Source organism: Loxodonta africana, chromosome 15 (assembly GCF_030014295.1).
Source record: "Loxodonta africana isolate mLoxAfr1 chromosome 15, mLoxAfr1.hap2, whole genome shotgun sequence".
Taxonomy (NCBI): Eukaryota; Metazoa; Chordata; class Mammalia; order Proboscidea; family Elephantidae; genus Loxodonta; species Loxodonta africana.
Window position 1 is genome coordinate 41,073,084 of NC_087356.1, and position 11,229 is coordinate 41,084,312.

Genomic DNA, 11,229 nt, shown 5'->3' on the forward strand with positions numbered 1-11,229 from the left:
ATGGGATTAGATAAAAGGCATCACTGGGTCACAAACTGAAGACAGGAAAGTCAAAGAAGTAGACCAAAAAGGAATCCTACATCACAAAAGGTCAAAATAAAGTGTAAGTGCCAGATACATGGAGCACAGTTCAAGGCAGTTGAGGTGTGTCCAACAACCTTACAGCTATGAGTTAGAATTTTTAATGGCTATGTAAAAAAAAAAAAAAAAAAAAATTTTTTTTTTTTTAATGTATACCTTCCTCTTTGGGGGCCACGCCTTGCCTACTTTATTATATTGTGACAGCGGTGGCAACAAGTAACACGTAAGCTTACTCTGGGCCAGACACCATGCAAAGCGCTTTACGTGAGCTTTTGAATAAATTTTATTGGGTGGGAGTTGCTGTTTACATGCCTGGACCTGTGATCTCTGATGTCTACCCATTAGGGTTCTGAAGAGTTAGCCTTGGCATTGGAATGGTGGGCAGCAATGATGCAGAGAGACCACAGGGCACTGGGTTGAAGAGAGCTTTGAGCATTGTGCTCTTTCAAGATCTATCTATTTGGAATCGAATTGACAACTCGAAAGATTAGGTAGGAATCTTAGGGGGCAGTGAGTTTATGTTAATGGAAGAGGAACAACTCAGAAAAGGAGGGTGAGAATGGTTGCACAACTTGAAGGATATAATCAATATCAGTGAATTGTACGTGTAGAAACTGTTGAATTGATGTATGTTTTGCTTTGCATAAGACGGCCCTCCGGATCCACAGTTTCTGCATTCACAGACTCAACCAACTGCGGATCGAAAATATTAGGAAAAAAGTGATGTGTAAGCATCTCCTGCTGTAGCCTCCCGCCATCTCACAGATACTCAGTCTCTTTCCTGCACTCATTTGAGCGTTGTTCTCCTCCCATCTGGTGTGTACTACATAGTTAGGCCTACGATGGTTGCTGAACATGTACAGACTTTTTCTTGTCATTATTCCCTAAATGATACAGTATAACAACTATTTACATGATGTTTATATTGTATTAGATATTATAAGTAATCTAGAGATGATTTAAAGTATACAGGAGGATATGTGTAGGTTTTATACAATATTATACCACTTTATATAAGGGACTTGAGCATTCTCATATTTTGGTATCTGTGGGGAGTCCTGGAACCAATTCCCTGCAGACACCGAGGGATAACTCTATTCTCAACAAAACAAAATAAATTTTAAAAATAAATAAAAGAAAACTCAGCACTCAGGTAGAGGATAGCTACGGACGGTGTCCAGCAACAGGTGAACAAGGTAAAGTTCAAAATCAGGAACCAGGTTGCAGACTGGGTTTGATAAAGAAATCAGAGTGGGAGGTGGGGTCCCAAAAGGGAGACAATGTTGCAGCAGCCAGTGGAGAGGCTGATGCCACAACACCTAATCCCAATACCAAAAACCAAACCAAACCCATTGCCATCAAGTTGATTCCAACTCATAGTGTCCCTACAGGACAGAGTAAAACTGTCACATAGAGTTTCCAAGGAGTGCCTGGTGGATTTGAACTGCCGACCTTTTTGGTTAAGCACCTGTAGCACTTAACCACTACGCCACCAGGGTTTCCCCTAATCCCAATAGATGTGGTAGATAATACAGTTGTTTAAATCAAGAGTTCTTGGGGCTGGACTTGAAGTAAGATTGGGGCCAGGAGTGTGGGGTGGGGCACAAATCTGGACATGGAGTAGAGGGATGACACCAGTATTGATTAGCAAGCCTGGTGTAGTACAATGGGTTTCTGTTATGTGGCCTTCCTTGCCCTGAGTCTGTAAACAGTGAGTAGAACTGCCCCATAGGGTTTCCAAGGAGTGGCTGGTAGATTTGAACTGCCAAAACCTTTTGGTTAGTAGCTATTGCTCTTAACCACTGTACCACCAGGACTCCCAGGGCTCTATAAGGCTCTATAACCCTCCCAAAATGACTGCTCAGGCCAAAATCTTGCAAGAGATTCGTTGGTTTACTATCTGCATAAGTGGCTTGCAGAGATTGGTCTATTTACTAGCCACACAAACAGCTTGAAAGGATTGGTCAGTTTACAGTCCACCCTGTTGTTGACCTTTACCAGGATTGGCTGGAAGGCCCCCACCCAGTCTGATCTTCACTGGATTAGAGAGTCTGCCTTATCAATGACAAAGAGTACACTAGCTAGCTTATAAAAACCCTGGAATCTGAGGGCAGAGGGGTCATAATCTACAGAACGCCTGCCTGGAGAGTTGCCTTAAAGAGATCTGGTCCAATGGGGAGCTTATCTGAAGCTTCCCTAATTGCTAAGGGAGAGAGACGCCCTCTTCTTCTCAGGCCTTCCCAGACCTCTCCTGGATACCTTTCCTGAGTTGTGTCCTGAGTTTCCTGATGTTGACCCAGAGTTGCATCCTGATTTGTATTCTTTTACTTCTGTGTTGTTATCCCAATAAACCATGTAACCGTGAGGGTGGTCTGTAAGATCTGGTGAGTTCTTAGTGACTTTTGCAGTGAATTATCAAACCCAGCAGAGAAATAGACAGTGAAATAATGGAGAAGTGCGAAACAAACAAAAAGAAAAACCAAACCCATTGCTATGGAGTCAATCTCACCTCGTAATGACCCTATAGCAATCCCATAGGACAGAGTAGAACTGCCCCATAGAATTTCCAAGGAGCATCTGGTGGATTTGAACTGCCAACCTTTTGGTTAACAGCCATAGCTCTTAACCACTACGCCACCAGGTTTTCAGAGAAGTGGGAAGGTAGTGGTAAATTGACTTCCACCTCGTAGGAACCAGCTTTATGCTGATTCTGGTTCAGGACATTGTCCTTATACCTGGTCTTTCCGTGGGTTCTGATGGAGCAGTACCTGGGAGAACAAGGGAGAATCCAACACAGGGGAGGTGCTCAGAGTCAGAGATCCAGTCCACAAGGAGGGCAATGACAAAAGCAATACAGAACAGCAGAAGGCATGGACACGGGGAGCTGGAGTGTAAACCAAAAGGGGGAGAGCACTGACAGGTTGCAACCAACGTCACAAAACAATTTGTGTATAAATTTTTGAATGAGAAACTAATGTGCACTGTAAACTTTCACCTAAAACACAATAAATTTTTTTTTAAAAGACAAAGCAGCAGAATCCAAAAAAATGACCAAGCCCAGGGAAGGGAATCACAGGCAGGGCAAGCAATGATTTCAGAAACAACATACAGGCTCATGGTTGTCCCTGGACCATTGGCTCCAGGAGTCAGGGTATAAAGCAAAGGCATGGGGAGCAGCAATATAGGAGCTCAGGGATTCCCCCAGGGGCTGACAGAGCTGAGTCTGCTCCCAACCTACACTCTGGAATGAAAGAGGGCCTAGGGCTGCATAGCAGGATGCTGAGGGAGACAACAGAACCAAACTAAACCAAACCCACTGCTGTCAAGTAGCGGCCCTACAGGACACTGTCCCATAGAGTTTCCAAGAAGCACCTGGTGGATTCGAACTACCGAACTTTTGGTTAGCAGCCGTAGCTCTTAACCACTACGCCACCAGGGTTTCTGACAACAGGACCCCCCCAGTGCCGTCGAGTCTATTCCGACTCATAGCAACCCTACAGGACAGAGTATAGGGAAAAAGCTAAGGGCAAGCCTATGAGGCTCTCTCTCCGAAGTGTCAGACTGAACAGCTAGGCAGAAATCAAACATCAGGAGACAGGATGAGAACTAGACGTGCCAGGGTAGAGCAAATGTATTCAGAATGGAGAAAGGAGAGAGCCCTGGAGACACTCTCCTGAGCCACAGGAGTACAGTCGAAAGCGGTTTTTATGCACCCCCCCTCCCAGAAGACAGTAGCATCCCTGGGTGGTGCAAACAGTTAACAGGCTTGGCTGCTAACCAAAATGTTGGAAGTTAGAGTCCACCCAGAGATGCCTCAGAAGAAAGGCCTGGCAACCTACTTCTGAAAAATCAGCTATTGAAAACCCTATGGGGCACAGTTCTACTCTGACACACATGGGGTCACCAGTAGTCAGAATTGACCCAATGGCAACTGATTTACTGGAGAGGAGGGTACTGATAAAAGTACCACACAGGTTCAGACAGATGCTGTGTTCTCCTTCCCTCCTCCTTCAGCCCCTCCACTAGGGCTGACACTGCTCACACACTCCTTGCTTCACTAAAAACAGGTTTAAAAACTAGAGTTGCAATAACCCAAGTGAGAAATCAGATGGGAGGCATCACAAGAGAATCAACTGAAATAAAAAGGATCATAATAGAACACTGCAAAAAATTATACTCCAATAAATTTGGAAACCTGCAAGAAATAGACAAATTCCTGGAAATACACTACTTGCCTAAACTAACACAAACTGAGGTAGAAAACCTGAACAGACCCACAACGAAAGAAGAAATCAAAGAGGTCGCTAAAAAAAAACTACCAACAAAAAAAAAGGCCCAAGCTCAGACGGTTTCACTGGAGAATTATGCCAAACATTCAGAGAAGAGGTGACACCAATACTACTCAAACTATTCCAGAACACAGAAAAAGAAGGAATATTCCCTAATTAATTCTATGAAGCCAGTATAACCCTGAAATGAAAGCCAGGCATACACTACTAAAAAAGAAAATTGTAGACCAATATACCTCATGAACATTGATACAAAAATTATCAACAAAATTCCAGCCAATAGAATCCAATGGCATATCAAAAAAAAAAAAAAAAAAAAACACATCATGACCAAGTGGGATTCATACCAGAGATGCAAGGATGGTTCAACATTAGAAAACCAATCAATGTAATCCACCACATAAATAAAACAAAGGAAAAGAATCACATGATCATCTCAATTGATGCAGAAAAGGTATTGGACAAAGTCCAACATCCATTCTTGATTGAAAAAAAAAAAACTCTCTGCAAAATAGGAATAGAAGGGAAAATTCCTCAACATAAGTAAGGGCATATACACCAAATCAAGAGCCAACATTATTCTTTATGGAGAGAGATTGAAAGCATTCCCCTTAAGAACAGGAACCAGACAAGGATGCCCTTTATCACCACTCTTATTCAACATTTTATTCAAAGTCCTAGATACAGGAATAAGACAAGAAAGGGAAATAAAGGCATCCAAATTGGTAAGGAAGAAGTAAAACTATCCCTATCCGCAGACGATATGATCCTATACATAGAAAATCCCAGAGAATCCACAAAAAAGCTACTGGAACTAATTGAAGGATTCAGCAATTTGGCAGAGTACAAGATTAACCTACAAAAATCAGTCAGATCCTCTATACTAACAAAGAGAATTCTGAAAAGGAAATCAGAAAAACAATACCATTTACAATAGCCTCCCAAAAGATAAACTACTTAGGAATAAATCTAACCAAGGACATAAAAGACTTAAAGAAAACTACAAAACACCACAGCAAGGTACCGAAAAGGATCTTCATAAATTGAAAAACATACCATGCTCATGGACAGGATGATGTAACATTATGAAAATGTCAATACTACCCAAAGTGATCTATAGATACAATGCAATCCCAATCCAAATTCCAACAACATTCTTTAACGAGATGGAAAAACTAACCACCAACTTTATATGGAAAGAATACCCAAATAAGTAAAGCATTACTGAAAAAGAAAAACAAAGTAGGAGGCCTCACACTACTCGATCTCAGAACCTACTATACAGCTATGGCAGCCAAAAAAGCCTGGTACTGCTACACTGACAGACACACCTAGACCAATGGAACAGAATTGAGATCGCAGAAGTAAATCCATTCACCTATGGACACCTAATCTTCAAAAAAGGCCCAAAGTCCATTAAATGGGGAAGAGATAGTCTCTTCAAGAAATGGTGCTGGTAAAACAGGATGTCCATTTGCAGAAAAATGAAACAGGATCCATACCTTACACTATACACAAAAACTAACTCAAAGTGAGATCGAAGACCTAAATGTAAAACCTAAAAATATTAAAGATCATGAAAGAAAGCATAAAGACAATACTAGGAACTCTAATTTATGGCATGAATAGAATAACAAGCATAACTAAAAATGCACACGCTCAACGAGATAAACTAGATTAACTGGGACCTCCTAAAAATTAAATACTTAGGCTCATCAAAAGAGTTTTCCGAGAGAGTAAAAAGACAACCTACAGACTGGGAAAAAATCTTCACTAACAACATATCTGATAGAGGTTTAATCTCTAAAATATACATAAAACTTCAACAATTCAACAATAAAAAGACAAGCAACCCAGACACAAAATTGACAAAGGACATGAACTGACACTTTGCCAGAGAGGACATCCAGATGGCCAACAAATACATGAAAAGATTTGCACGATCATTAGCTATTAAAACCAAACTGATTGCCGTTTAGTCAATTCTGACTCATAGTGACCCTATAGGAAAGAGTAGAACTGTCCCATAGAGTTTCCAAGGAGCACCTGGTAGATTCAAACTGCTAACTTTTGGTTAGCAGCCATGACTCTTAACTACTACACCACCAGGGTTTCCAAGGGCCATTAGAGAGATGCAAATCAAAACCACGATGAGAGACAATCTCACCTCTGCAAGAATGGCACTGATCAAAAATTCAGAACACAATAAATACTGGTGAGGTTGTGGGAAGATTGGAACTCTCATACACTGCTGGTGGGAATGTAAAATGGTACAACCACTATGGAAAACTATATGGCGCTTCCTTAAAAAACTAGAGATAGAAATACCATATGATTGAGCAATCCCACTCCTAGGAATATATCTTAGAGAAAAAAGAGCCGTCACACAAGCAGACATATGCATGCCCATGTTCATTGCAGCATTATTCACAACAGCAAATAGATGGAAACAACCCAAGTTCCCATCAACAGATAAATGAATAAACAAATTATGGTACGTAAACACAATGGAATACTACGCAATGATAAAGAACAATGATGAATCTGAGACATATCTCACAACATGGACAAACCTGCAGGGAAATAAGTCAATCACAAAAGGACAAATATTGTGTGAGGCCACTATTATAAAAACTCAAGAAAAGGTTTACACACAGAAAGAAACAATTTTTAATGGTTACAAGGGGGGGGGGTGGGAAGACGAAATCCCTAACTAGACAATAGACTAATATTAACTTTGGTGAAAAGAAAGACAATATACAATATAGGGGAAGTCAGCACAACTTGACCAAGGCAAAGGAAGACACTTAGAGGAACCCAAAGAAAAAAAAAGGGGGGGGGGGGCAACCACAGTAAATAATACAACATACAAACCTACGACAACAGTAAAAACAACCAATATCTTACAAGCAGATACATAGGCAGATACAGATGCTGAAGAGGGGAAGGAGGGCATATAGGAGTATGCCCACATATGTATATAGGTTAAACGATATTTTTACATACACATTTGTATGTAGAGTATGTATATTCATATGCACAAAAGAACAGAAAGGAGGCACAGTCAGAGAAACTTCCTAGACACATCCAAACACCTTGAGCGACAGAGTTACTGGAGCTGAGGGCTGGGGACCATCGTCTCAGTGGACATTTAGGTCAATTGGCAAAACATAGTTCATAAAGGAAATGTTCTACATTTTACTTTGATGAGTAGCATCTGGGGTCTTAAAAGCTTCCAAGAGGCCATCTAAGATCCATCTATTGAGCCTATCACGTTTGGAGCAAAGGAGAACAAAGAAAATCAAAGACACAAGGAAAATATTAGTCCAAAGGACTAATGGACCACATGAACCACAGCATCCACCAGCCTGAGCCCAGAATTAGATGGTACCCAGGTTTCACCACCTACTGATCTGACCAGGACTACTATAGAGAGACCCAGACAGAGTGGGAGAAAAATGTAGAACAAAATTCAAATTCATGAAAAAGACCAGACTTACTGGTCTGATAGAGACTGGAGGAGCCCCTGATACTATGGCCCCCGGACACCCTGCTAACTCAGAACTGAAGTTACTTCCGAAGCTCACCTTTAAGCCAAAGATTAGACAGGCCTATAAAACAAACGATAACACATGTGAGGAACGTGCCTCTTAGATCAGTCAAGTACATGAGGCCAAATGGGCAACAACTGCCCAAAAGCAAAGACAAGAAGATACGAAGGGACAGAAAAGCTGGACGAATGGAAACAGAGAACCCGGGACAGAAAGGGGCAAAGTACTGAGACATTGCGGGGATTGCAGCCAGAGTCACAAAATATTTTTTGTATAAATTTTTGAATGAGAAGCTAATTTACTCTGTAAACTTTCACCTAAAGCACAAAAAAGAAAAAGAGCTAGAATTGCAGAAAATAACAGTGGGCCCAGCTGTGACCAGCATTTATTAGGCTCTTACTGTGTGCCGAATGCAATTCTAAGAAAGACTGTTTAATTACAATTTATCTACCCAGACTTTCCATTTCTTTCTTCCTTAACTGAAGTTCTCTTTTTACAATTACTTATCAACCACAACCTCTATAATGATGTTTGTTTTAGGCAAAATGACAACTCTATGTTAATAAGGTAATACCGGTCATTGTGTTATATTACAAAGAAATGGATGGGTAGTTTTCTTCTGTCCTTGGAAAAAAAAAAAATCATAGCTGCCTGTTGAGCTCTCCCGGAGTAGGGTACGTTTTATATATGTTACTCATCATTTGCTCAATTTCTTTGTAGTTTTAAATCACTGAGATTTTGAAGTTGTTTGTTACTGCAGCAAAATTTACCTTATCCTGACTTTCAAGAGCATAGAGGAAGAAGATCAGGACAGGCTTCACAGAGAAGCTTGGAAAGATGAAAAGGGCTGGGGTGGTAAAGAACAGAGAAAAGGACTTTCTAGGTAGGAGCTGTGGGCACAGAGTTTCAGAACTTCGGGAGCCACCCACCTGCTCTGTGATCCATTGTGGATTGTGTACAGGATACAGAGAGGAGAGGGAGAGAAAAGAGATGAGACTGCAGAGGTAGATTGGGGTCAGATTGTAACAAGGCTTGAAAACCATACTAGGGAGTTGCAGAAAATGAGGAGCTAACAAAGGTTTTCTTGAGTAGGGGAATCGGGGAGTGGGATTTATATTTTATAAAAATGACTGGCAGCAGAGTAGAGAGAACAGAATAGGAGAAAGACCAGAGGCTAGCAACCAGTTAAGAAGCAACCACAAGTTGAGAGCAAAGAGATGAAGGCCTGAATCAGGGGTCGACAAACTTTTTCTGTAAAAGGCCAGATGGTAAATATTTCAGGCTTTGTGGGCCATCCAATCTTTGCCACAAATACTCAACTTGCTGTTCTAGCGTGAAAGCAGCCATAGATAATGTGTAGCAAATGGACATGGCAATGTTCCAATAAAATTTTATTTATAAAAACAGGCTGTGGGCCAGATTTGGCCCATGGGCCATAGTTTGCCTACCCCTGATCTAAAGTAATGATATAACAGCTGCTGTTTATTAAGACCTACCATGTACCTCTTTCTAGGACCACAGACTTTTAAATCTATGAGAAAAACATACACATTCAAATATCCCTTGTTGTTGGTAGGTGCCATCAAGTCGGTTCCAACTCATAGCAACAGATCGTAGTGTCTCCAAGGAGCAGCTGGTAGATTTGACCTGCCAACCTTTTGGTTCACAGCCTAGCTCTTAACCACTATGCTACCAGGGCTGAATTAGAAACTCTGGTGGTGTAGTAGTTAAGAGCTACAGCTGCTAACCAAAAGGTCTGCAGTTTGAATCCACCAGGTGCTCCTTGGAAACCCTATGGGGCAGTTCTACCCTGTCCCATAGGGTCGCTATGAGTCAGCACCGACTTGACAGCAATGAGATGGGATACCATGTACTAGGCATTTTACAGACATCATTGTTGATTCTCACAACAACCTTGCATGGGAGGGTATTATTTGCTCCATTTTACAGGTGAGGAAACTGAGGCTGAAAGAGATTAACTTGCCAAAAATCATACGTACAGATGGAGTCTGACTCAAGAGCTCATGCCCTTTGTTTTCACCATTCCATACCACCTTCTGGAGGCAGAAGAGGGAAAGGGAATATACAGGATTGGCAGGTCTCAGAGCTTTTTCACTCGTGCATTCATTCATTCATTCAAAAAACATTTTGCTCATGCTATGTGCAAGGTACTGGGCATTCAAATGAATGAGACATGATTCTTGTCTTGAGTAGGTCAGAGTCCAGCATTTAAACCTATAACTGAATGTGGAGGATGAAGAAGAGGGAGTGTGATTTATTAATAAGATCAAGGAAGGAAAACATTTAAGTTACTCTCATCTCTGTCACCTTCCTTCCTCCAAGCATCCAGAGAGAGCCCTCTGATCTCTTAGGATCAAAGACTCCCCATATTTTTAACACTAGAATGAATAGATAGGTAGATTTACTGTGAAATTATTAAAGCTTAAGCTGCAGAGTCCTTCACTTGCTTACAAGGCTCCTTCCAAGGTCCTACATCTAATTTTGTAATTTTTTCTTAAGAGTCCCCTACCTCCACCCCCAAATGTGTAAGCCTCAGACCCTCCAAAACTGGATCTGCCCCGGAGTAAAAGTTTTCAGAGCCAGGTCTGCTGGAGGCCATTTTTTAGGAATTACCAGGGGCTGAGGATCCTGTTTTAGGTCCTCAGAAGGATCTCTCAGGGGAACTAAGGACCTGGGGCTGCCCTCAAAGTCTCAGATGCCCTGCTCTAAAGCCTATTTTTAGGATGTTCCTTCTCCTTCATGTACCATCACCTGCCCTGTTTCCTCTTCCTTTAAAACACAGCCCTGGGCCCTATAGTTTCTACTGTTTTAAACTCTTTGGAAGTCAGAGATCCAGGAATCTGATGGCTCCCAGAATCTTCCCAAAGACCTCTCAGGTGGGCCATTCAGGTAGGAAAGGACACAAAACCCTAATTGGGTTAGGGGGTGTAACTGAGGCTGTGGTAACTGGGAGGAAGCCCATTGAAGGCAGACAGGCTGGCGGCTGGCAAGGCCTCGCAGGCTGGTGATTGATGTCTCATCACGTTCATCAACAAGCCCAGCTTTGTATCCATTTGTCCAGGAAATCAAACTCTGGGGAACTGACTGTTCTACATCCATCCAAGTCATAATGACTCCAAATTAGAAAGTTCTTAATGTAAGAACAGGAGGACTAACTGGCAAAGTCACTGGCTTTGGTCATTTGCTTAGAGTATACTGCCTTGCCAGGCAAACCCATAAAACAAACCAAAAAAAAAAAAAAAAAACCCCAAAACCTGTTACCATCGAGTTGATTCCAACTCATAGCA